This window comes from Neofelis nebulosa, chromosome 10 (assembly GCF_028018385.1).
Source record: "Neofelis nebulosa isolate mNeoNeb1 chromosome 10, mNeoNeb1.pri, whole genome shotgun sequence".
Lineage (NCBI taxonomy): Eukaryota > Metazoa > Chordata > Mammalia > Carnivora > Felidae > Neofelis > Neofelis nebulosa.
In genome coordinates, this window is record NC_080791.1 from 2,585,603 (window position 1) to 2,613,244 (window position 27,642).

The 27,642-nt window shown below is 42.7% G+C and overlaps 2 long non-coding RNA genes across 7 annotated transcripts in view; one reads left to right on the plus strand and one right to left on the minus strand.

The window, feature by feature from the left end:
- The window catches only part of LOC131486729 (uncharacterized), a 29,617-nt gene extending 15,642 nt beyond the window's left edge, over positions 1-13,975 (minus strand). For all 3 annotated transcript variants that reach the window (XR_009249410.1, XR_009249411.1, XR_009249409.1), the window contains exons 1-2: positions 13,835-13,975; positions 12,747-12,921 (exon numbers count right to left, since the gene is read on the minus strand). This is a non-coding gene — a long non-coding RNA (uncharacterized LOC131486729). The remainder of the gene's footprint in view (positions 1-12,746; positions 12,922-13,834) is intronic.
- LOC131486728 (uncharacterized) overlaps positions 1-27,642 on the plus strand; it is a 502,029-nt gene that overhangs the window by 2,343 nt on the left and 472,044 nt on the right. Inside the window, exon 3 of one of the 4 annotated variants that reach the window (XR_009249407.1) lies at positions 9,372-10,107. The exons of the other annotated variants lie outside the window; for them this stretch is intronic. This is a non-coding gene — a long non-coding RNA (uncharacterized LOC131486728). Of the gene's footprint in view, positions 1-9,371; positions 10,108-27,642 lie in introns of those variants that run through there. 4 annotated transcript variants of the gene reach the window in all.

A 27,642-nucleotide genomic window follows, 5' to 3' on the forward strand; every position in this document is an offset into this window, starting at 1 on the left:
TCTGTTGTATCTCAAGTTGAAAGCTGTACCTACTCACTTACGGAGACTATAATCATAAGTTGTCTGATTTGTCAGCCTGTCTACTTGGTGGGAACCTGGGAATGTCAGGTCCTGTCATGTTTAGTCCTTTAATGAGCCCCGATGAGTCACATGAACTTCATCTTTACTCTCCCCCCACCTGCCGCCATTACAAACATGCATGTGGACGATTGGAGAATCCATAAAGGGGATCGTCCAAAGTCTGTTCCTGAACTCAGGCAATCCCTTCTGTGAATCTGGAAAGTTGGGAAAAGCTAAAATGCTAAAGATAGAAAACTATAATCCAGTATTCTCACAGATTACAAATACTTGGGCTCTGAGAGGTAAATTTACTGTTGACCAAAAATTAGTGGCAAAACCAGGAATGGAAACTAGATTATTGATTCCTGTGTCAAAAATATAACTTGTATTTTCACTTAAAAGCTACATTATAGATAAAATTTTTACTTTTAACAATATGTACTGAAATGGAAGGATTATGTTTAGATTTATGTGCATTCAGATTATTTTGGATAAATTCCTTCAGTTTTCGATTCAGTTTCTACTTTAGCTAGTAATGATTTGGAAAATTCCACTAAATTATGTTTTCCATTATTTATTTTTCTGTTAAATTATTAACTCCTATTGCCACAATTTTCAAAATAATAATTGATTTTCTGATTATATAGTTGATAAAAAAATCACTTTATAAAACTAGTAAAATAAGTACATAAAGACTTGGATGTGACTACAAAAATGTATATGATCTCAATGTTTAAATAACCCACTAGTACCGTTTTGGAAAATGTTCTTTTGTTTTTTATTTTTAAATTTTTTTTTAATGTTGATTTCTGAGACAGAGAGAGACAGAGCATGAGTGGGGGAGGGGCAGAGAGAGAGGGAGACACAGAATGTGAAGCAGGCTCCAGGCTCTGAGATGTCAGCACAGAGCCCGACCAGGGGCTCAAACTCAGAAGACCACGAGTCATGACCTGAGCCGAAGTTGGACGCTCAACCAACTGAGCCACCCAGGTGCCCCTGTTTTTTATTTTTAATATCAATCAAGCAACCATTAAATCTATCAATCATTTGTATTCATTTTCTCAACCTATTCTGGAGTATTCACAAGTTTTAGATGCTGGACATACATTAAATGTAAGACAAATAGCCCCTTTTGTATTTATATTTTGTGTTTCTTGTGAAAGTTACAATTAAATAACTTGAAAATAATTAATGATAACTATAATTGCAAGGAAGAAGAACAGTGTGTCCTGTGAATATATAACAGAGGGAATTTGGCTGGAGAGAGGCCAGACAAAGCTCCTCTAGGAAGGTGACATTCAGGTTGATCCTGAATGATAAGTGAAAGCTAGGTAAGGAAAAAGTAGGGGAGGGGGCTAAGGCAAGTATATCACGTTATACACCTCGCTTTTTAATTTTATTTTTTATTTTGGACATTAAAAAAACTAGCAGTAGCTGTCATTTATTGTGCCCTGCCAAATAAAAATTGCCCAGTCTAATCTTCACATGTTTTCAAAGTAATCTCTACACCCAACGTGGGGCTCAAACTCACAGTCCCAAGATCAAATATTGCACGTGCTACCAACTGAGCCAGCCAGGTAGCCCTTCGTCTCAACTTTTTAAAAATAAAATGAATGTAAATATAACTTCGTTTTTTTGTTTGACAGAGAGCGAGAGAGTGTGTGTATGGGGGGGGTGAGGGGCGGAAAAAGGGAGTGAGGGTGGGAGAGATAGAGAGAGGGAGAGGGAGAGAAAGAGAGGGAGACAATCCCAAGAAGGCTCCACACTGTCAGCACAGAGCCTGATGCAGAGCTGAATCTCACAAGTATGAGGTCATGATCATGACCTGAACTGAAAGCAAGAGTCAGACGCTCAACTGACTGAGCCACCCAGGCACCCCTAAGTATAACTTAATAAGTGAGGGATTTACAGGATGCTTTTAGTGCCCTTTATTGTATATTTTGAATATCCATTATTTCAGTTGTCTAAACTATAATGACAATATTTAATCAAAAATGCTTTTTGAATCTGTGACTATTTCCTTAATGTATATTCAGAAATCTGTAAAACCTTGGCTAAAAATTGTAATGATATTAATGACTCTCAATACATACTGAAAACATTATTTTAGGAAATATATCAATTATTCTAAAATTGAAAATAATTTTTTTTAATGTTTATTTATTTTTGAGAGAGACAGAGACAGAATGCGAGTGGGTTAGGGGCAGAGAGAGAGGGAGACATAGAATCTGAAACAGGCTCCAGGCTCAAAGCTGAACCCAACGAGCACAGAGCCCGACACGGGGCTCGAACCCACGAACCATGAGATCATGACCTGAGCTGAAGTCAGCCCCTCAACTGACTGAGCCATCCAGGCGCCCCATATTCTAAAATTTTTTTTTAATGTTTTTGTTTTATTTTTGAGAGAGAGAAAGAGCATGAGTGGGGGAGGGGCAGAGAGAGAAGGAGACACAGAATGTGAAGCAGGCTCCAGGCTCTGAGCTGTCAGCACAGAGCCTGATGTGGGGCTTGAACTCATGAACTGTAAGATTATGACCTGAGCCAAAGTCGACGCTCAACTGACTGAGTCACCCATGTGCCCCACAATTAGTTATTGTAATGGCACTATGGGCAAGTTTCTATGTAACTGTACCTGTAATATATGTTTTTATGTCCAACAATAATATTTAAATTTGAAATTTTTTGAATGCTTGAACACTTTATTTTTATTTTCTTCTTTTTCTGTTTATGATCATTTGCCACGAAGGTAAATTACTATTTTGTGTGCCCTTCCTCTGTATTAGTATAATTTATTCATTGCTGTCTTTCTTAATTTTATTCTTTATCAGAAAGTTTTGTATATTGAAACTATTAATACATTGGATGTTTGGCAAATATTTCCTTATTCTTTATTATTTAGCTTTAGTATTTAAATATGTTATACAAGCATATTGACATTATCTTATTACAGATTTTGAAAGTAGTCTCTATCTTAGGTTATATATTCTGTGTAGAAAGATGTTTAGAGAAGCAAACCCCAACCCCACCGTGATCCACACAGCCAACCTTGCTTGGCTATTTTATGTGAATTCCTGCAGCTTTTATTCTATATATTTACATATGTGCACATTCATAGAAGCTTTTCTTTTCCACAAAGATCCTATTCTATAAACATGGTTCTTCATGGAATTGTTATGTCCTCGAAATGACTTCTTGTCATAAATTTATTTCTTTTTGGTACAGATAGCTCTGCTTCATTCTTGTAAATGTTTATATAATGTTTCACAATGAGAAGCTAGAAATAAAAGCAGTGTTGTGCTGGGAAATGTGTAACCACCGCCTCATTGGGGAAAGAACACTAAAGCCCTGATCTCTACCTTTACGGACTTGCAAGGTGGAAATCATCTCACTCTTGGTGGTTTCAGGCTGCCAGTAGTTTCACTGCCAGATCACAGAATTGTGAAAATAACTCTTGGCTTTTTGCCCCTTGCACAAAGCTGATCCTTTGCAGGCCAGCTTCCCGGCAGAGCCGACTGCTTGCGGGAGAAGTGCTCTGCAGCCCGGTGCTTCAGGGAAGTCATGGCCATGAACAACGCACACTCCTCCCGTCCGTTGGGGTGCAGAAACGGTGGCACAGTGCTGGAAATGGAGTTTCTGCCATCCTCTCTGGCTAGAGCCCTTGATTCGGCCAAGGAGAAGCAGATACTTCTATTCATCCAGGTTGTAACCTGAGTACCAGGGGCCTGCATCTGTCTCTCCAGGAATCTGACCTCTGGCCTTGAACCGGTCACCAAATTCTGGATGCATTTTCTCCCAATCAGTTCTGTTCCAGTGTGGGACCAATCTTTTAAACCAGTGCTCTATCAATGAATATTAAATTATTTCCACGTTTTCAGTTTTTTAACTGTTTTTTTTAAATTTTTTTTTTTTTTGAAAGGCAGAGAGAGAGAGGGAGACATAGAATCTGAAGCAGGCTTCAGGCTCTTTGAGATCATGACCTGAGCTGAAGTTGGACAGTGAACTAACTGAGCCCCCAGGTGACCCTCCAGGTTTTCAGTTTTTAAAATATTGTTTCATAAATGCTATTATATATGCAAATATAAGATAATTTCTGAATGATAGAAAACTTGAATTTGAATTACTTGATTAAATAACTTAAACTTTCCATAAAACATGGCAGCATATCCTCCTGGATATGACAGTTGCACTTTCCCTCCAATTCTTTTGTGTACTTGTTTCTCTTCAATGTTTCCAGTATTGTTTGTCTGAAGTTTTGAATTGTTTCCAAAGTAGAGGACACAAAAAAGTATTTTGAGCCATTGTAACTTGCATTTTCTCACTTCTATCAATATTGATTATATTTATACTTCCTTCCATGTGTTTTGTATTTATTCTTGGAAATCTTGTTCATATAATCTAATTTCTGGGTATATGTTATTTTCTTAATATATAGAAGGTTAATATATATTCCAGGTGTTAATTTTGATCGAATATTAAATATTTTCAAATTATCATTTATCCTTTAATTTTGACACTGGTGCTTTTCCTCCTCCAGAAGTTAATGCCAGTCTTTCTTCCTTATGGCTTTTGATTTTTATATCTAACTTACTGTGTCCTTTTTCATTTCATGTGGAAGAATATTTTCCTACATTGGCTCTGTAGATCTCTAAGAATTGCTTTCCTTTCTGGTATGAATAAGTAATAGAAGTTCCTAAATATTGCTGTCTGTTTCTTCCAGCAATTTGGAATTCTCCCACCTTCGTTAATAAGGTTATGATTATAGACTCCTTACTTACTTCCATGGACTTGTGTTTCCCTGTAACAATACCATAGCTTTATCATCGTCCTTCCTTTTGAAAGTTATCCTGTGCATTCTTGAGCATTTTATTTCCCGATGAATTTGAGAATCACGTCACGTTCTGTAAACTGTCTTTGAGAAATTTTCTGAATTTTTTTGAGAAATTTTCTGAATTCAGAAATTGTACTGAATTTAGACAGATACTTGGACATTCGACTTCTCTGGTAATTTATTATTATTATTGAGCCTTCTTTATCTTCTTCGGTAAGGCTTTGGCATTTTACTACATACCTCGTAACAATTTCTCGTTGTGTTTATCCCCAGGTGCTCGTATCAGTTAGGATTCTAGCTGCAAGCAACAACATTCTCTGGACAAAAATAGGCAATAAAGACTTTTTCCAAAGATATTGGGAGTCTCACAAGTAGGCACCAGGAAGCTTTTCAGTAGGGGATAGTGAAGCACTTCCAGAGTGCTGAGAAAAAGGAAATACGGTGACACTGAACCAGCCAAGCACAAGCCAGGATCTCTGCCGCTGCAGTAGATCCGGTCCAGTCATTCTGTGTGAACTTGAGTCGTGAGCTGGACGTGAAAGATCCTGGAGAGGCCAGGGGGTGGAGCTGAGGCAGGATATGTGTCCTCTGTACTCCAAGGAGTTGGGAGGGAAAGATTGACGTCCTTCCGACTTCCACAGACGGAGTTGGACTCCTGGGATTATTTCCCACAAACACTGTATTTCCTGGTGAAGTGCTTCCCTCCGTGGAACTGGGGGTGTCTGTAGGCAGTGGGGGGGGTTGGGTGGCAGAGGCAGCCCACGTACCACGATACCCTCTGGGGGTCTGTAGGGAAACTGCTCAGTGTTATATGCTTATCCTGTATTTGCTTACTGAACGCTTTTATTAAGTGAAAGAATTGTTCACTTGACTGGCATAGAGATTTTCTAGATACATCTTTGTATTATAAATATAAATTATTATACATATTTATAAGCATAAATTTTGTCTCTTCATGTCCAATATTGCGTCTTGACTTTTCTTATTTTATTGCATTTCTTTTTGGCCTTTCTGGAGCCTGTTGTTTGTTTGTTTGTTTGTTTCTTTCTTTCTTTCTTTCCTTTCTCTCTCTCTCTCTCTCTCTCTCTCTCTCTCTCTCTCTCTCTCTCTCTCTCTCTTGTTTATTTATTTTGACAGAAGAGGGGGCGAAAGATACAGAATCCCAAGCTGACTCCATGCTGTCAGCACAGAGCTGAATGTGGGGCTCAATCTCACGACCCTGAGATCATGACCTAAATCGAGATCAAGAGTTGGATGCTTAATCTACTGAGCCACCCAGCACCCCAAGCCTATTGTTTCATTTATATTTTATAGTTACTATGTCCTAAGTAATAAAGCCATATTGTTTAGATAGAAATAGTAAATAGCTCTATAAACCTCATACTCAAAACCAGATTTTCCACAGCCACCCTCACTTGTCTTCCAAATTCCTCTCTCTAATGACAGTCACTTTTGATTCTTCCATCTATTTTTTCTGATAGTTGTATTCATATTTCTGGATGGTATATCTTAAAAAAAATTTTTTTTTATTATTTAGTTTTGAGAGACAGAGAGAGACAGAGTGAGGGTGGGGGAGGAGCAGAGAGAGAGGGAGACACAGAATCTTAAGCAGGCTCTAGGTTCTGGGCTGTCAGCACAGAGCCTGACATGGGGCTCAAACCCATGAACTGTGAGATCGTGACCTGAGCCGAAGTCAGATGCTTAACTGACTGAGTCACCCAGGTGCCCCTGGAAGGTATATCTGTAGAATTCTTTTTTGTTTGTTTAAGTGTTTATTTAAATTCCAGTTAACATAGAGTGTAATATTTGTTTCAGGTGTACAACATAGTGATTCTACACTTCATTACATCACCCGGTGCTCATCACAACAAATTTCACCCGTTTCCCACCCACTTCCCCTTCAGTGACCATCACTGTGGTCTCCATGGTTAAGAGTCTGTTTGTTGGTTTGCCTCATGCTCCCTCTTTTATCCACTCTGCTCATTTGTTTTGTTTGTTAAATTCCACATATGAGTGAAATCGTGTATGTGTCTTGCTGTGACTAATTTCGCTTAGCAGAATACTCTCTAGCTCCATCCATGTCATTGCAAATGGCAAGATTTCATTCTTTTTTTATGGCTGAGTAATATATATGTTTGTGTGTGTGTGTGTGTGTGTGTGTGTGTGTGTGTGTGTGTGTCTGTATGTATATATCTTGTGTGTGTGTGTATAAATCACATCTTCTTTATCCATTCATCAGTCAGTGGACACTTGGGCTGTTTCCATATCTGGCTATTGTAAATAATGCTACTATTAACATAAGGGTGCATGTATCCCTTTGAGTTAGTGTTTTTGTATTCTTTGGCTAAATACCCAATAGTGGCAATACTGGATCATAGGGTTAGTTCCATTTTTAACTTTTTGAGGAATGTTCATACTGTTTTCCACAGTGTCTGGACCAGTTTGCATTCACACCCACAGTGCATGAGGATTCTTTTTTTGTCAACATCTTTACCAACACTTGTTACTGATTACGTTGTTGATTTTAGCCATTCCAACAGGTATGTGGTGATATATTATTGTACTTTTGATTTGCCTTTTCTTGATGATGAGTGATGTTGAACATCTTTTCATGTGTCTTCTGGATATCTGGATTATTTGGGTTTTGTGTGTTGAGTTGTATAAGTTCTTTATTTTAGATACTAACCCTTTATCAGATATATTATTTACAAATATCTTCTCCCGTACGTTGCCTTTTAGTTTTGTTGATTGTTTCTTTTGCTGTGCAGAAGCTTTTTATTTTGATGTAGTCCCAATAGTTTATTATTGCTTTTGTTTCCCTTGCCTTAGGAGACATACCTAGGAAGAAGTTGCTACAGTCAGAGAAATTACTGTCTGTGCTCTCCTCTAGGATTTTCATGGTTTCAGGTGTCACATTTAGGTCTTGAATCCAGCTTGAATTTATTTTTATGTATGGTGTAAGAAAGTGGTCCAGTTTCATTCTTCTGCATGTTGCTGTCCAGTTTTCCCAACACCATTTGTTGAAGAGACTAACCTCTTCCCATTGGGTATTCTTTATCTTTAGAAACTCTTCAGAAGTTTCAATTTTGGTAGACATTACTGGTTCTCCTTTAACTTCCTTATATAATTTCCTCCTTATTTCCCTTTTATTTTCCCAACATAGTTGCAGTATAATTAGTGAAACCAGTAGCAGGCTCTTACACTATTCTGTATAGGTAAATTCATATGTATGTTTTCACTGGTGAGGCCAGAAGTATAGATGATGTATTCTTTACTCATATTATTTTTCCTCATATTTAATTATTGCCTTATAGCTTTTATTTACATAATTATCTATTTATCTTCCATCACTTTTCCCAGAAGCGATGATTTTCCACACAAGCCCTAATTTTTACAGCGCTAGAACATACCACATCACACATCTGGCTTGTCGTTTTTAAACTCCTGGTTTTCCTCCTCCTCCTGCTCCTCCTCCTCCTGTCTTCCCCCCTGCTGCGGTCTGGACCCGTCACTTGTCACCTGCTGCAGGGCAGGTACCCTGGGACCCTCTTTAGCCATCCTTCATCATGTGAGGCCTCTTTTCTGGATCCCGTACTTTCCTCTTGCTTTACTTTCCACGAGCGCCTTTTGTAAAACTCCCTCGGAAAGGGTACCTAGAAGATTAACTGTTAAATCTTTGGTTATTTTTAAATGTCTGTGATCTGTCCCACGGTTCGATGGAATTCAGTCATGACCCTGCACGCTGGGCTAAAAATGAATTTTCTGCAGAATTCAGAGGGTGTTTCTCCATTTTACTCTAGGAAGCAGACTTGCTGTTCCGCAGTCCAATTTCGTGTTGCTTCTGACCCTGTCACATGCCCAGCTCCTGACCCACCACCTCATGCTTTTAAGATTATCTCTATTCCACGTGGTATCGAAACGTCATGATGACATACACAGATGAAATCCCTTGTTCCTTTTACTGGTCTTTCACTAAACCCTTTCAGTATTGACATTTAATGTGTGCCTCTTTTCAGAAATTTTCGTGCTTTAAAAAAAATGTATATATTAGTTGCATACACAAATACATGTTTTTATCTGCTCCTTATCCTTGTTCTCCTTATTTGGGTTTCTTAGCTGTGCCTAGGAAGCATTATCCGGCAACCCTGCCCCTCACCGTTGTGCCAGAACCATCTGTCACTGGGTTGCATTTTATTGTTGCTCCTGAGGCCTGATTTTATCAGTTTTTATCAAAATGACTTTTCTTTTTCAAAATAAAATGTTCTTATTTGAGCATGTGTGCTCGGCAGTTAGAAGCACGCATTACTGCCGGCGCCTTACTGGCAAACACGGATATAGGACGAAGAAGCTGGGGTGAGGGTCTTATTTATAATATTTTTAATATGTTCATTTCTTACATGGTATGAGACAACTCTTGTGGTCTTGGAAATAACAAAAGTCCAGTATCACATAGCCATGCCCTCATTTACGAATTTTTTTCAAGAAAATGAACCTGCTCTGTGGGTTAGAAATTGGAGGATGCTGACTTTGATGAAATAAAACCTGAAGCACGTTCCCAGGACCGGAGGGGCTCTCAGCAGGTACAAGGAGGCGAGAACATCAATGAATGAGAGCAAAATAGATAAATAAATACAATGGCACACCATTTTCTGTTGCCTGAGACAATTATGGTTTAGAATTTTATAATTAACTGTGACTCTGGAGTTTGTTTTGTCCAGAAAAGAAACAACAACAGTGATCACTCACTCTGGAAGAATACCTTTAGATATTTTCATTAAACCCCCAATCAAATGGGATACTGTATCACATTTGCAGGTGAGAAAAATATCCAGGGTTTCACCCACTCACCTGTTATTTAGCCCTTACTAAGTGTCAGACCCTATACTCTGCACAGTACAGACAGTCAGAAATTAGACTCATTGACCCTGATTTCACAGAGCTTAGTCGGGTAGGTGTGCAATCCGTGTCAAATAATCACACACACAAAACATGTAAGGGTTTAGGACACATGACATATGCTGTTGTCAGCATTCCATAGTGGACTTTGTCCTTGTTGTTCATTCAAGAAGTGTTTTAGAACTTTGGCTTGTGGCCAGGCTTTGTCCTCCGGCGGGAAATACCACCCAAACAAGTCAGACACAGATCTTGCCCTCAGGGGAATTACAAGCTAGTAGATCCTTAGAAAGGACAGGAAATACGCTGGAGGTTATAAATTTGGGAAATAGGGAGCTGAAATTCCAAAATTAACACTTACTCTGATGCCAAAGCCCATCGTCCTCTATCTCACACACCTTTCCTAAGTTCACATGTGTTTTTGTGAACATTGGTCTCTTTGCTTGGGTAGCTGCCCTGCAGGTGGACGTCCTTCCCGTGTTGGAGAACTCCCCACACTGTGTGAGTCTACAGACACTGAACACACAGGTACTTTTTTCCAGGTCGCTGTGCAGAAACAGGTCGGGCGTGTGGTCTTACCAATTCCCTATGCTCATCTCCATTTCATTTAGGGTTAGGTGTCTCAAAGGAGGGACCATGTGTGAGTGTATTGACAGAGAAAACACCTGGCTTTAGGGGATCACAGTCACAGAGTCCAGTTTGCGGCTCTCGCAGCCACAGAGTCTGTCTGTGGCTCCGATATTCAGCCACGGAGTCTATCTGTGGCTCTTGCAGCTACCGAGTTCATTTGTGGCTCTGATATTCATCCACGGAGTCCATCTGTGGCTCTGCAGTTCTGCAGTGGAGTCCAGTCTGTGGCTGTGGTAATCAGCAGTGGCAGCGGGAATGGTCTCATTGTGCTGTGGTTTTGACTCCAGTTGTCCCTTTTTCTTACTACTGTTGAGTCTGGTTCTCCCTCTTCCTCACGGCTGATGAAATCATCTCATAGCGTCATTTTCTATTACTTACAACCAAGAGTCCAGACTAATTCACTTTGGATTGCAAACACCGACATTGCCTGGCCAACAGTGGGTTGGATGACAGGGAAATGAAATTTGTTGTGTGCTAATGCGGAGTTCTCTATAATTTCCTCCTTCCTTCCTTTACTGTAGGAAAATGTACATTAATAAGAATTAAAGTATTGAAAATGCTTTCAGGACCATGACTTGTGTCCTGGCAAAGATAATCCACTTAGAATAATTTGGCTTATTGAAACCTATACATTGATTCGTCCAAAATGAATGTCTACAAATATCCAGACTTTAACTGATAGCATCTTCAAGACAATTGAAATCAGTGATAAACCAGAGATACTTTCCTTTTAGTCTGCTCCTAGTAGCTGTTAATCTTTTATTCTTATTTTGTAACTTGTCTTTCAGATTTTTGTGTGGACATAATCATTTTAAAAATGTGAACTGAAAAATCTGTCAGTCTTTAATCTCATATTACCAAATAACTGAGCACTTGTGATTTTTTTTCACTTCTCAACCAGTAACTTTGATATCATCTGCATACAGCCTAAAGAAAATGTCAGTCAGGGAATTTGTCGATTCTCAGAGCTGTGTTCTAGCAAAGGAGGTTTCTGACCGCCCCTGCGTTTGTCTGTGCTGACTGGTTTGCTTACCAATGCCTCGTTCACCTTGTGATTTATGAGGAATTCGTTTTTCTGAGTTTTCACTAACATTAATCTACACAAACCTTCTTGGTGTTGTTGTTGAAATTTAAAAGAGCTTTATGTTTGCCCCCTGCAAAGTTTGTCAAAATAAATACCTATCTGGCTAAGTAGAAATTTTCTGTGATACTTATTCATGATAGAAATTGGCAAAGACTCTTTTGATTCAACGTGTTTTATTATAGGACCACATTAATGGTTCTGAAAAGAAAAATGGTTACACTGTCCACATTGTTCATTCTGTCAGCCTTTCGGATCTTTCAAGGATATTGGGGAGCCCTGGCCACTGGGCATGTGGTCTGTTGGTTAATACCAGGACATGTCAACCACCACATCTTAATCACATGCCGGTTAAACTCTGTATGCAGTAATTTGGATATTTCTAGATATCTGGATGTTTGATAGATGGATACCTATGCAATTAAAACAAATTCAAAATGTTTATCTTTGAAGCCTATGTTGCCATGAACTGATGCCTTTAATGGCTTATCTAAAGTTCATGGAGAATAAGGAAAAGTGCTGTTATGTCAGTGTCCAATAAAAATAAAGTGCAGCACATAGATAAAAAGATACATCCTGGTCCCTAACCCTCAGATACAGGTAAACATCTCTATGTGAAAGCAGATGCTAGTAGAGCTTTGTATCAGTTCCTTCTTGCGACATTTACTCCATTGCCATCATCACTGTGTCTCTGAGTTCATCAGCGTTAGCTTTGCTGTTTCTTTTTGATCAGTTTCTTTGGGAGTGATGTTTTTCAGACTGACTTCATGTACTTTTAGCCGTATTATTTATTTACGTTTTCACCATAGCTTAATGTACCAAAATACGTGAGTGATATTGACCCTTTGTCCTGAGTGACATTCTGTGCTACAGGTAATATTTTGTAAGATAAAAGCTATTCACAGTAAGTTTGTTTTAATATTAAACCAAAGACTTAATGAAACCTTTCTACCTCAGATTTAGGGGTGGGGACAAAAGAGGTCCAGATAACTTCAGCAGGAGGCCAGCATGCATGACCAGTGCCTTCATCCATTCTCTGCCCTCATTTTCTTCTTGCAAGATCTCTAAGTGAATGAAAGGCCTTTTGTCTTCATCCGTCATTGGGGAAGGTTTAGTTTCATTCTCTTCCAGAACGGAAGGGACTCACGGTGCCCTGAGATGTACCGAGTCTCAGCTTCCTTCTTGTTTTATTACAGATACTAGTACTGCAGTAAGCTTACATTTGCTTGTGCTGTTTGTATTGCAAATACTTACACAAACGTTGTCACTTTGTGTGTCCCACGCAGTCTAACCAAGTATCAGTTTTTATCTTCACTTTATAGATAACGACTCTAAGGGCCAACGGATTCCGTAACACGTGATGGCTCGATGTGTAGATTCACTGTTGAGAAGGGCTGGTTCCAGAACCTGTGTCTCCAAGCTGAGTGGCCTTTGTAGTACAACACAGCATCTGTCAGTTACTATGCTCGTAATAAGTATTTACCCGGCCAAACCCCTATTTTTTGGACCCATGATAAAGCCCACGGCCACTTTTATTGCCTTATGGCGCCAGGTAATAGGGATTCAAGTTCGATGGTGAAGTGTCAAAAATACTGCTTTCTAGATATTGCAGTGTAGTGAGTGCAGGCGGGAGCAGTTTGGTCGTATTGTAAGACGAGAATCAAATTCACTTCGGTATCAGAGAATTAAATCTCTGGGATCTCTCAGTCTCAATGGACGGTGAACTGACCCTTTAGTGTTACTTACTTACAGCTTTTCTCAGAGTTAGCTTCTTACGAATGGGGACCGATTTCAGCTTTTCTCAGTCATCTTAAGAGTAAATATGACACTATAGGATAACAGTGCTGTTCACTTGAATTGCATTTTACAGGTTTTTAACAGCCTGATCTGATAGGAATCCTGGGGGGGCAGGAGTGGGTGGGTGATGGAACAAACAGGTTTTAGAACTCTCATTTTAGGGGCGCCTGGGTGGCTCAGTCGGTTGAGCGTCCGACTTTGGCTCGGGTCACGATCTCGCAGTCCGCGAGTTTGAGCCCCGCGTCAGGCTCTGGGCTGATGGCTCAGAGCCTGGAGCCTGCTTCACATTCTGGGTCTCCCTCTCTCTCTGCCCCTCCCCCGTTCATGCTCTGTCTCTGTCTCAAAAATAAATAAATGTTAAAAAATAAAATTAAAAAAAAAAAAGAACTCTCATTTTAGAGATGAAAAACTGAGACGAAGAGGCTCGTCCAAGCACACAGATCCTGAGCAATCATCTTGGGGCTAGAACTCCGTTTTCCTGACAGTCGGGTTTGCATTTCTCCTAACTCCCTACCCCTGCCTCCCCCCCCCCCCCCCAGCCCTACCGGGGTTGGGGGCTATGCCAGCGCTCCTGGCAGGTGGCGTTTTGTGATAGCGAAGCGGCGGCCCCACTGTTTTTTTTCAGTTCTGTTCAAGAGAGGATACGTAGTCTGGACACGAGCCTTCGTCATCAAGCGGTCAGAATTCCTTACGGTGATGGGTATTGAGGAGGGCACCTTTTGGGATGAGCACTGGGCGTTGTATGGAAACCAATTTGACAGTAAATTTCATATATTAAAAAATAAATAAATAAATAAATAAATAAAAAAAAAAAAAAAAAAAAAAGAATTCCTTACGGTAAAACCCAAACCCTAGTCCTCAGGTGATGCGTGGAGGAAACGCTTTCTGGGGATTGTAACGTGTAAGTGAACGTCTGTACCGCGTGGCCCTGGGTGCTGCTCGGTGCCCTCCCTCGATGGAACCCTCCCCCCCGCCCCCCCCCCCCCGTGGGTCACGCCCACGCCCTCGGGGGTCCTCGCCAGGCGGGCCGTCCCAGTCATCTGGTTTAAGCACACCTGCCTTGAAACCGAAGCGTGCGCACGGGACAGGATGGCCGACAGCTGGCCGTTTGTCCGCTCACACCCGGCCTGTTGACGCGTGGCTCGCCCGTGGGAGCCGACGGGTCGGGATCCCGGAGTGCGTCTTCCAGGACGCAGACGTGTGGGGGACGGCACAGCCCCGTCCCCGCAGAGGAGGACGCGCCCCTGGGGAAAGGAGGAAGGCGGCAGCGACGGGGAGCACAGCCGGTGAGCGCGCGGAAGGGGGGAGGGGCGTGCCCGCCGACGCACCTGCGCGGACCACGCGTCCCGCCTGAATTGGCACGTGAAGGACGGGTGCCCGGCCGGGCTGCCTGCTCAGGTCGCGGGGCCATCGGCTGGTCGGTCGGGGCGCCTCCTGCTACAGCTGGCGCCTGTGGGCGGGGGCAGGTCCCCAGCCTCTGGCAGCTGAGCGCAGGCGCGAGCAGCCCTAGCGGAGTTGCAGTCGTCAGCCCTCCTGTGTCCGCAACGTGTCCGTGTGCACGGCCGCTTCTCCCTTATTCGCGGGCGAAGAGGACAGAGGGCCCTAAGACGCCCTCTTCAGCCTCCGAATTTTTCAAAGCGATCCTCATCCGAAAGTCGAAAGTCGTAGCGCCCTGCTCAGAAAATCCACCTGTGCAGCCCTGCAGAGACCCGGAGGCGGCTTCGGTTGTAGTGGCCGCAGGTTCCCTTTTGGCCACGTCCGGCGTCCTACTGCAGGGTGTCCTCACTGCCCCACCAGCGGTGTCCCGCCTGCGGGCCGGCCTCCACGGCGCTCCCGAACTTCAGCCCCGCCTGCTTCTCCCGTTTCACTTCCCTTAGCTTCTCCGTCACGTTCCCTGTTTTCCTGTCCCAGCAACAGCTTTCTCGTCCAAGGCCTTCTGCTCCTCCCGCTGCCTCGTGCCTCTTTCCCACGCTGGGGGCTACCCTGGATTCTTCCAGGAAGTTCCTATTCGGATGCATCCTCTCTCCGAAAGTATTTTCTCCTTGCAAATGGGCAGGGGGTCACCCATTTAATCCCAGTCACAGACGTCGGCAGGTTACAGCCCACAAGGCTCTCTTGTGAGCGGTTCTCCGTATTTCTCAAGCCTTCCTCGGAAGCAGAATCGGCAGGACTCTAGGTGTTGGGGGACAGACGTTTTGTTGACAAAGGGTCATTTTATCAGGCTGCAAAGAGCTGACCCAGAGTGCTTTCTCTGTGCTTATTGAGCGCCGTTTGAGAGCTCAGCCAGCTCTGTAGTGAAGATTCAAAGAGGCATGTTCTGTGTTTATATTTCCAGCACTTTGTTTCAGAAAGATGCAGGGCGACGGTCCATTCGCCTTCGCAGCATTGTAATTATCTTAATGATGACTAACTCACCAAGCTCTTTCTGTACAGTCATCAAGATTCTTGCGGTTGCCACATCCAAGAACTTTGTCAGATTGCAATGTCCCCCAAATGTGATGGTCCTCAGAACATATTAGTCAGCTAGCGTGACACATCCATTCCAATTGTTTTTCTTAATTTCAGTTCCAGAAATTAGGAATAAACCTTAAAAATGATTAGAGATCATAAAAAATTACAGGAGGTATTTGTATGTTTTCTTTCTTTATTTATTTATTTATTTATTTTTTTTTTTCAACATTTTTTATTTATTTTTGGGACAGAGACAGAGCATGAACGGGGGAGGGGCAGAGAGAGAGGGAGACACAGAATCGGAAACAGGCTCCAGGCTCCGAGCCAGCAGCCCAGAGCCCGACGCGGGGCTCGAACTCACGGACCGCGAGATCGTGACCTGGCTGAAGTCGGACGCTTAACCGACTGCGCCACCCAGGCGCCCCTGTTTTCTTTATTTTAAAGCTACTAGGATGCATTTCCCTTTGCTTAGCAAATAAATACTGAGTAGTCACTCTTTTCCTTAATATACTATTCCTCGAAGGTAGTATTGTGCAAGTGTTGGGGAGGGTCTACTTAAAGTTATATCTTTTTATGTCATTAACAAAATTATTTTTATTTTTAATTTATTTTTGTTAAATGTTTATCTGTTTTGAGAAGCAGAGAGAGAGTGAGTGGGGGAGGGGGAGAGAGAATCCCAAGCAGGTGCCACGCTGTTCACTCAGAGCCTGACCTGTGGGTTCGAACTCACAGAATTTGAGATGACGAACAGAGCCAAAACCCTGAGTCGGACACTTAACTTACTGAGCCACGCGGGCATGCTGAAAAGATGTATTTTTAAATAAAAATTCTGATACCTTAATGTAAAGTGATTTCTGATCTTGTTAAAACATTAAAAATGTTTCAAGCCTTGTGCTAATATTTGGCCCTAACGAGCTTATGTTCTGGTTATAGGAACTTGTTTACCTAAAGAATCATAGGGAGTGAAAGGAGGTATTGCAGTTAGTGTTGCTTGTTTTTGTCCCAACAGACTTGGAGTGACTGCTGACGTCTGTGTCTTAGGATTCCTCACCCTCTGAGACACACAGAACAGTAATACCAGTTACTTCCCTCAGGAAGCTCACAGTCTAGTGGGGGAAAATAGTTCATATGTAATAGTATCTCATAATATCTATGTATTTTACTTATTTGTGCTTAGTGCTGTTTCATAGATGGGACATTGAATGTCATGAGTCGTCGTTTGCCCAAAGTCACACAGTAATGGGGTGGTCAAAGCTACGTTTCAACAAAGGTGTCGTGCCTGTGGATCAAGGGAACCGCCTGCCGAGGATTTGACCGTACATCATGGGGCACCAGAAGCCCTGAGAAAATTAGAACCTGTCTTCTCTCAGACTCTTGAGTTGGGAAAATTAATGCAACGATGGCACTTCATTCTGGATAAACAGTCACTGTCTTCCGATGTTTTCTATATTCATCTGTCCATTTGATCTCTTGAGTGTTTCATAGCTTTTCAAGTGGGGGAGAAACAGAGACAGTGTTGTGCTGTCCTGAAAACTCTGTAAAAACTGCCAGCAATTCTGGAAAAGCCCAGAGTCAGTTACAAAGGCTCAGCCTCTGTTTTCTGGAATGAGTGTAGTTGAGTGCTATCCACACTTGTCAGTTGAGACAAAAGTATTCCATGTTTCTCAGTGGGCTTACATCCCCTCAGCCTCTCTCAAAGAACCACAAAGCCATGGGTCTCTCAACAGCCATGACTGTTGGTTCCACTGAAAACGAGAAAAATGCTAGTCTGGGAAGTATATGACCAATGGAAAGACGAGAACAACCAGTTACGGGCAGAAAGGTCCTCTGCCCCGTCAGAAAACACGAGTCAGGACACAGCTCATGAGAAGAAGCTCTTCTCGTGGTTCCAGCTGACCATGAACAGAGTAAGTGGACTGTGAGGTAGTGAGGTTCCTGTGGCTAGACGTTTCCCAGAAAGCTCTGTGAAAATGTTTTCGGTAGTAGCTGAGGCAGTCCTGGCAGAAGGTGAGGGGCTGACACACAGTCTCATTTTCCCTCCGTCCTGCTTCTCTGGCGCCCTCCCTAGGGTAATGCTTTTTGCTCCTGCCCCTTCCTTTTGCGGCTGGCGGTTTTGAAAAGTGGGTCTACGAGAGGCAGAAGGAGGATCATAAAAAGGAGAGAAGGCTAGGAGGAGGAGGAGGAGGAAGGCAGGTAGGAGATAAGGGAGGGAGATGCATGGTGGTGAGGTGGGGGGTCTTGTTGTCCTTGGCAGGAGCGCGCCGGCACAAAATTACTCCCGTCTACCCGTGTCACAGACGTGTTGGCAGAGCGTGTGGATGCCCGGTGGAGAGCTCCAGGATGTCAGGGTGTAGGGTAGGGTAGGGATGCCAGGGTGACCGCTGACACTCGGCCTGACCCCTTGCACACCTTTTGCCCCCACGGCCTGCACAGAGCCCGGTGGGGAGGCCCCGTCCCAGTACCAGTGGCCCTCTTGGGAGTAACGCTCCTAAGCTTCTGCACACAGCCTGCCTTCAGCTGTCTCTGTGTCAGTGCTGTCTCTCTGCCTGGTTTCTGTGGTCTTCTCCCTGTTCAGTGCAGTGGTTGCCCTCTGACGTTACCTTTGCTTCCTTTTAGGGAAAGTGTGCCTGTGTGTTTTGGAGTTGTCCAGAGAGGAAGTTGTCTAACTTAAGCCCCTGCATGCTTGCCTTGGCCCTTAAGGCCCTTTTCGTGGCAGGACATGGTCTCATGACCTGCCCTTAGAACTCTCCAGGTCCTTCCTCTCCTCTCCTCTCCTCTCCTCTCCTCTCCTCCCCTCCCCTCCCCTCCCCCCTCTTTCTCTCAGGTCCCTGCCTAAGGTCTCCAGGCTCTAGTCGGTGTGGTACCAGGCTCTCCCAGAGCTTTCTTCAGGATGGCAATGGTGAAAAACTCCACCATTAAAATTAAACACTGAAAGCAAAAAAGAACTTCTGTTTTCTCTTGCGGTAAAGAACAATGTAGAGACCTAAAGGGCAGTGAATATGAGGGAATTGTGTAAGAAATGAAAGAGCGTCCATACTTGCCACCTTGCCGGGCACATCTGTTCCCTTTTCTCGTCTCAAATCATTGCACGTCGTGAACTTGATGTACACGTGTAAGTGCCACGCGTGGGCAGTGGGCTCTGTAGGGGACCCTAAAGCCCACACGGGGTGTAGGAAGGCTCTCCCTCGTGTCACAGCCCACGCAGGGATCGTTCCAGTGTTTTGCCGAAGTTACTATGTTTCTGCCTGTGGCTTCCTGCTAACCTTCCCTCATTGGGCCAAGGATCTCTCTTCAGAGAGGTCGTGTGTGTGACAAATTGCTCTGCTATGTGGCCGGAGCCACAAGACAAAATATGGGCGGTTTTAGCATTTCTCAGAGTGTCTCTGAAGTTTGGAATTTTGATAACAAAACAAAATTGGCAAATATGTCTAGACTTGAATTAAATCGGAAGCAAACACTATTATGATTTGTATCTTTAGAACCACAGTTGGGACTTTGGCTTCTATTTGGGAGGGAGTAGCTAGTATCAAAGAAATCCTCCAGAAGGAAGGAAATGTCAGATCTGGATAGAAAACGAAAACAAAACACGGCAACTGTTGGAATTCGTTTGGCAACAATCACAGGAGCCGAGTTTGGTGGAGACGAGACCGAAGAGCAGAGGAAGTTGCATCAGGGTGAACCCCACGTGTGCCTCTGTTTCCCCCCACGTTCATCGGTGAATCTCAGCGATGGGGATGAAAGCGAAGGAGACTGTCAGTCGTAGAGTCCTGTCAGTCTTGTTGTGATGGGGAGAACGCATTCCAGGAAACCGAGGCCGCCAAAACGCGAGAGGAAATGGTCCTCGAGGAGAGTGCACTGCAGAGACACGAGCCTCACATTGTGCCGGCAGCTTTGCCTGCGGCCTGTGCCACCCACACACGCATGCACACACACTGCACACACGCCACACACATACACACGCACATATACCACACACACACCACACACACCATGGAGACTCAGGAAAACACCTCAGTTGAGATCTCAAAGGGCTACGTTGGCAGTAAGAGCTGCGCCATAAAAACCCAAGTACCACGTTGAAACGTAAAGACAACATGGAACTGAATAGGGCTAACAAAGCCTGCACCACATCAAGGTGATCTGGTCACCCTCCAGTGGCTCGTGACAATTATGCTAAATTCTTTTTGCTGGAAGATCATATCATTCACTATCACTCTAGTGATCGTTACTTCCAAAGCCAAGTTAAAAAAAAAAAAAAAGTTGTCACAGAAGGAAAAAGAACAAAATGACCAAAAAAGAAAAGGAAAAAAAAAAAAAACAAAAAAGAAAACTAAAAAAAAAAAAAAAGGCAATAGTAAAACACCTGTAAGAGATTTGATTATTGTAATTACCAGGCACAAAACTTCAATATAACTATGATTAATGGGTTTGAGTAGTAGAGAAAAAAATGGAGAATTTACCCAGAGAACTGCAATCTACTTAAATAATATAAATTCTAAAAACATATATAGTAACAAATTAAGACAGTGATAAAAGTTAAAATAGTAATTTAGGCACAATAAAACCAAGGATTAGTGAACTAGAAGTTGATTCAGCAAGAAATTCCTAGATTGAAGTCCAAAGAATACAAAAGATGAAAAAGAAAAGATTGTAAGAGCCAGATACAACGTAGTGAAAAGTCTGGAAATTTGTGTCATTACAGTCTTCGAAGACAGGCAACAGAGAATTGAAGGAAGCAACATTCACATAGCTTTCAAAATACCTCAAATAACACACAAGACACACACGCGCGCGCACACACACACACACACACACACACACTTGTGCGGACCATATAAAAAGTCCTGTTTCCTTCAAGGGTGAAATAATAAGACAACAAAGTTTTTATCAGAAACAGTACAAGACAAAGAGATGTTATCCTAAAACACTTGAGAATAAAATAAGTCCCACTTTAGAATTATATTCCTTCAGAGAATAAAGAAAATAAAGTCCTGTATAAACAAAGAACAGAGATTCATCTTGGGGTGACCACACTAAAAGAACTATGAAAAGATGTTATCATCGAGGTAAAAAGAAAAGAATATTCACTGTTTAAAACAATAATAATATGTTGTGGGGTTTAAAAAATGTAGAGAAATCACATAAAATAAGTGCACAGAGCCAGGAAATAGAGTTCAGGTTGTGAGTTCCTTGTGTTGTCAAGGCAGTAGGGAAAGTATTCGTTTGAAATAAGATCTAATAAGTCAAGGATACCTATAGTTACATTTAGGTTAGCCACTAAAATAATTAAGCAAAAAGTCATAGAAGAAAATAAAGTGAACGGTTTAAAAATCCTAAATAAGAGGGCCGCCTGAGTGGCTCAGTTGGTTAAGTGTCCAAATCTTGATTTCAGCTCACGTCACAGTCTTATGGTTTGTGGGATCAAGCCCCATGTCAGGCTCTGTGCTGACAGCGTGGAACCTGCTTGGGAGTCTCTCCCTCTCTGCCCCTTACCTGCTTGCACATGTGTACTCACTCTCCCTCTTTTTCAAAATAAATTACTAAACCTAAAAAAAATTTTTTTTAATCTTTTTTGATTTTTTTTTTAAATTTATTTTTGAGACAGAGAGAGACAGAGCATGAGCAGAGGAGGGGCAGAGAGAGAGGGAGACACAGAATCTGAAACAGGTTCCAGGCTCTGAGCTGCCAGCACAGAACCCAAAGCGGGGCTAGAACTCACCATGAGATCATGACCTGAGCTGAAGTCAGATGCTTAACCGACTGAGCCACCCAGGCACCCCAAAAAAATTTTTAAATAAGAGGGGATTTAAAAGGAACAAAGAACAAATAGGATAAGTAGGACACTTAAGTGGGACACTTTAACATAGTAGATTTAAAACTGAATATATCAGTAATTATATTACATATAGATCTATGTCTTCAAAACTAAAGACAAAAAATTTCGAGTTGGAAAAATCTCAACTACTTTGATAGGTTATAGACAATAAGTTATGTCCTGTAGAAGTCTGATGTAGCTTAATAAATTTATATACAACTTGGACTAAGGACAGAAACTATTGAAAAGATTGACATTCATCAAAATAAAATTTTCCGTTCATCAGAAAGTTACAATAATTCTAAATTTGTATGCTGCTCATGCAGTAACATAGACCAAAATAGTCTAATAACACAGACTCAAAGTACAGAAGGCAAATCTAACAAAAGGAAGAGAAAACATGGAAAAGATAGAATCATTGGAGCCTATGTAAATATTAGGACATGTAGGAAATAAATCATTAAGGATGAAAAATATAACATTCGTAACCATCGACATAAGTGAAATAAGTAAAAGATTGCATCAAACAACTGAAGAGTAAGTATACATAAAACAGTTTTCAAAGTAGACAATATGCTGGATCAGAAAAAAATCACTACGTTTCATAGGATTGAAGTTCTTCAGAGTATGTACTTTTCTTAGAGGAAAATCATGCAAGAAGGCAATATGAAAAGATTACTTAAAAAATTCAAGTACTTTCAGAGTAAGCAATAAACATTTACAATAACCCATGAGTCGACAATATTAAGTTTTAAACCTGTGAGATTTAGTTAAATCTGCGAGTAATGGGAAGTTTATAAGTGTAAATACTTCTAATGGACAAAAATAGAAACCTTAATATTGTGATTTATGTGTTCCTCTCAAGAAGGTAGAAAAGGGACAGCAAATTAAATACGAGTAAATCAGTAGAGAAGAACAGAAATAAGAACAGAAGTCAGTGAAAGAAACGATAGAGAAAATTAAAACTAAAAGTTGTGTTTTTGAAAAGGCTGATGCAACGTCTAGACCTGGAAGTGTGTAGGGAGAATTCTCTTTCAAAGGGATTTGGGTCTGGGGGTGCTTGGCCAGCTCAGTAGGTAGAGCGTGTGACTCTTCCTCTCGGGGTTGTGAGTTTGAGCCCCACGTTGGGTGTAGAGATGACCCACAAATAAAATCTTAAAAAAAAAAAAAAGACAAAGGACTTTCCATCCTGCTGTAGGGGTGAGGCGAGGAGAGTCATCATTTGTGGCCTCCTTCAGGGTCTGCCCCACCTGTAGAGATCCATGTGCTCTAAATCATTACCATCCTGGGGCAGCTCAGATCGGCTCGAGGCAGGTATGTAAAGTCTCTACAATTTGAACCTGCTAGGGGGTAACCCTTGGGAAATTCTCACTTAATGCCACCTGCCATGTTGGTCAAGGTTTCGGCAGGCCAATATCATAATATTCATTCCCTATAAGTTGCGTTTGTGAGCTGGGAGGAGTTGAAGAAAGTGGGTAAGAAGATACATAATTTTTGAAGTTGTGCTTTGAAGTTGGATCCTCTAGCAGCCACCTGACAGTAAGAGTCCCAGTGCTGCAGGTTGGAGTACAGGTAGACCTCCCAGAAGGTGGTGGCCCCTTGGCCAACCGTTTCACTGCTGGTGAACTAAGAGGTGTAGTGTGGGTAGGCAAGGCAGCGGGTGTTTGAAACGCACACAGGAAATGGCGGCTGTAAGGCTGACATGCGTGTCTGGCTCTTGGCAAATGCCATTGAGGTCCCACAGAAAGGTAATGCAGGGGGGAGTCCTGGGAAACTGAAAGCCCGATGTGAAAGCCTCTCCTGCAGTGAGAGAAAGAGAAAGCTGAGGACCAAGTCAGCAACTTAACAGAGAGGCCAGCCTCAAAGACAATTCAGTGCTTACCAAGGCTGTCCTATTATGTCAAGGTCATTTTCCCTGGCTGAAAAAAACGAACACCCTGGGGCTTTGACACACTGGATGAAGACAGCAGTGTGGATGCATGTGACTTTCTGTCTTCCCAGAATCCCTCTGAGTTCACAAAAGTAGCACCTCCCTCCAGAGCCGACATGCCTTATTCCCCACCTCTTCTGTTGGAAGACGGCTCCGAATCAGGTGTGCGGGATCCCACCTTCCATCGTGGCCACCACTCCTGTAACCAGGGTTAACTTGTTGCATAACCTGGGTGGTTTTAGAGCCCCTGAGAGCTGCAAGAAATGGATGTTCTATTCCAGGAGGTCCTGGGGGAGTAGGAGCAGGACTGTATTCTGAGGGTGCTAAGTCAAGAGGCAAGAATATACAATAGGAGGGGAATGAGTTTATTCACTTGGAAATGCTCTCCTGGGATGTAGGATTTAACACAAAGGAGAAAAGGAAACCAAAGTGCTCATGAAAGTGGGCATCTGGGATGGGACATGGTATGTATGCCAGGTCAACCACGTAATCATGTTCTATGGAAAGGTGCAAAGGACATGCTGCTTCCAAAGGTTATCATGACAGGGACCCCAGAAATGATGGAACTTTATGGTGATTTTACTCTGTAAGCCTGGCTCTCGGAAAGACTGTTATAAAATGCAGCTAGCTGATAATAACAGGGATGAGAGGACCTCCCTCAACACTGGATAGGCGCTGGGGTTAAATACTAACTCTAATAGGCTACAGTGATCCTATTAGCTAACAAGTGGAAGTGGAAGCCAAGAGATCTGATGGACAAAGGGTTTTGTACGTGGCATCCTTGAGGGCGAAACAGGACATGTGCAAGGGTGCCACTCAGCTCGTCTCAAAGAAGAAGGCAAAGATTGATGAGGGGAGGCTGAGGGCAGCTGCCTCAGTAAGAAGTGGGGGTCCCTTTCTCACTTTGCTAACTTGAGTCTCTTTCTCACTTCCCTAACATTTCAGGGGCCCTGGGACACCTACCTGAACTGACGCTGATCCCTGGAGTCCCTTTCAAAGTATCATCATGGCTCCCTGCCAGGGTCTGGTCCTTTGGGGCCAGATGATATAGAGAGTCTTGACAAAGTTGTAGCTTATGGTGGATCTCTTGGCTGTGTGGGTTCATCCAGGAGCCATTTTTCAGTTTCCTAAATGTGTAATTAAAATACTTAGCAGTTGGGACGCCTAGGTGGCTCAGTCGGTTAAGTGTCCGACTTCGGCTCAGGTCATGATCTCGTGGTTTGTGAGTTAAAGCCCCACATTGGGCTCTGTGCTGATAGCTCAGAGCCTGGAGCCTGCCTCCCTCTCTCTCTCTCTCTGCCCCTGCCCTGTTCATGCTCTGTCTCTCTTTGTCTCTCAATAATAAATAAATTCTAAAAAAAATTTAAAAAATGCTTAGCATTTGGTAGAATCTGATGCCTTAGCCTTTGGAATAAAAACTGCCACACTGGGGAAGACAAAGTCATAGACTCTGGAACTAATTCATCCTTCAGCCAAGATAGTAACTAAAAACCACTCTCGTGCTCCAGTGTGATAGGGGAAAATGGGTACCGTAAGGTTAATTTGCCCCCGCCCCTTTTTTAATGCACCCTGCTCTCCTTCCGCGGCTCCTTTCCCCAGGACCTTAAAGTAACTCACCCACTCGGTTTCAGCACACTCCTTACAGGGATTCTTGCCCCCGGTCTTCCGTGTCTTCATGCTGCGCTAGAGTGGTCATTCTAACACAAGTCTAGTCCGATAGCTACTCCTCTTCGGCATCCATGCACGCTTCACTTTTGGGTTAGGTCAGAGGTCTATAACCTGGCACGTTCCAGTAGTGTGCATTTTGGAGACCCCTCCTCTGACCTCTAGTGTGGACTGCCATGGCGCTCTCCTTCATATCTTCCCAGACCATGCTGTAAGTCTGTACTATAGCTTACCCGTTCCCTCCGGGCATCCTGCCCACGTGAAATTATACCCAGAGGCAAGGAGCCGTGCCTTTCTTACCTTTCTTCCCAGCGCCTTAGCTAGCGGCTAGTCCTTCGTCAGGTGCTCGGTACACGTATGAAGGAATCCGTGCTTGCAAAAGTACCTAGCCCACATTAGCAGGAAGAGTCAACAGTGACTGGCTAAATCCATTAGTTGAGTACTGCCAGCAGGCACAGTGGAGGGGGCTACCAGGGTGATATTTGCTTTAGGGATGCGGGATTGGCTTGTTGTCTTTGCAGAATTTATTTGCTTTCATAATTAATTTTTAGCCTGGGCTAACATTAAAATTAGTTGTTCTCCCCAAGGGCATGGAGGATGCCAGTAAATGATGTCAGGGACAATTTTGTCGGAGCAGAAGCTCTAATAATGTGGCAGTGGCTAATTCATATGCAGGTGGAGCAGTTGGCTGCGATAGCAATGCTGATCGATAATGAAAAGGCACGTTAAGTTCTCTTCTGTGCAAGTGACACCTGCCCACGAATTCTTGCCACGTCGGTGCCCGGAGGACACGTATGTAGCCCTAGTCTCATTTCTGAGCCCAGAGGTTGGAAAAGTGACCACCCACCCCTCTGTCATGCGGTGGGATATTCGGGACAGGAGGACTGGTCCCGATCTGTGTATGGCTACCTCCACTGAGCTTGACTCTCAGATTTCTAGAGGCGCCATATGCCAGAAATGGAAGGGTTTTTAGTATTATTTTCATTTGACCCTGTTCCCATAGGTAGTCCATAAAGTTCGTCTGCAAATATTCTGGAGCTCTAGCCAGCAGCCCACATTCAGGGAGCATCTGGAGCCCTCGGGCATTTTTTTCCTTCACTGAATGATGCCTCTGTGAGTGGTGTGGCCTGATAGGGTCTCCTCAGGGTCTGATTTAGTGAGGGTCACGTAGCCACAGCATCAGGGACGTGGATCACAGAGGTGAACTCCAGCAGGTAGCCCACATCACGTATGCTCATGTACTTCAGTTTTGCCAGACGTCGTGTCAACTTAGACATATAGATTGTTCTTTGGAACATTTCGTTCATTAATTCTGTTAGGTTTCCTTTTCTTCCTGAAAGTAGAACGCTCACATGAAAGGCTTGGTTACACATTGGTTATCTCTTGAGGTTTCAGGGAAAGATCGTTCATTCTTTCAGTATGCTTCTGTGGGTAAATTTTGGGAAAACCATGAAACTAATTCCATTCCCAAAGTGTAGTAAAAAAAAAAATCATTCAACAGCATGTTTTTTAATCTAGGGAAAGCAAAATAATTTCAATTAGAATTCTAAAATAATAATAAAATTTCAGTACTAAAACCTCATTTCTTGTTAGTGAGTATTTAAAGGCCCACTCTATCGTCGGAAATATTTTTAATCTATAAGTGACGATAAAAGGATATTTTAATTCCAGTGGCATTCAGTTTGTTTGAAACTGTGAAATATCGTAGTCATTTTTATTAAAGTATTTGTAAAATAATCCTTTTATCTCTGAGTAAGCAGTTTGACAGTTACAACCCAAAACTGAGGAGCTGAGAATTCATCTCAGCCAATGTATACTACCTGTTAGCATTCTCTGGGCGGTACTGATCTTGGTTGGAGATACAGCAATTATCGTTAACTCCTCTCTCTGTATAATTACAACAAAACAAAATTCTAAGAATGCACTGATTTATCAAAAAGTATTTTTTTGGGCTCCACCTTCTATCTGAAACTGCCCAAAGCAGTGTGTTAAGATTCTAGGTTCATTTCTGGAGAGGCGCTAAGATTCTGGGACCTAGACATTATTTTAGAGGCCCAAGTCTTGCCATTTTCAAAGTTCGTTTTTAAAATATAGAGAACAAAATCTTTGCATACATTGAAGAACTACCTTATCTTGCCCTCCAAACCTCTTAGGTTTCATTTTCAAGGAGTTTCCTTAAGAAGCCACTTAGTCAACCAGAGTCTGTGGAATTTCATGTGAAAAAAATATTAGGTCCTCAATACATATGTAAAATATCTATACCCTCAAAACTTCTGACTCCCTGCGTCTTCTCATCCCAATGGAAGATGGCATGTTTACTGCCTGGAGAGTTTGAGGATACCAGGTGCACCTGAACACAAGACAGAAGTGCCTTACCAAGACAGCACACCAGCTCGAACGTCAAAGTTAAGAATGGAAGAGAGCAAAAGCAAAATTGAAGATTAGTTGTGCTGTGAATGAGCTACCGCACCAGCTCTGGAATTCCTACTTTG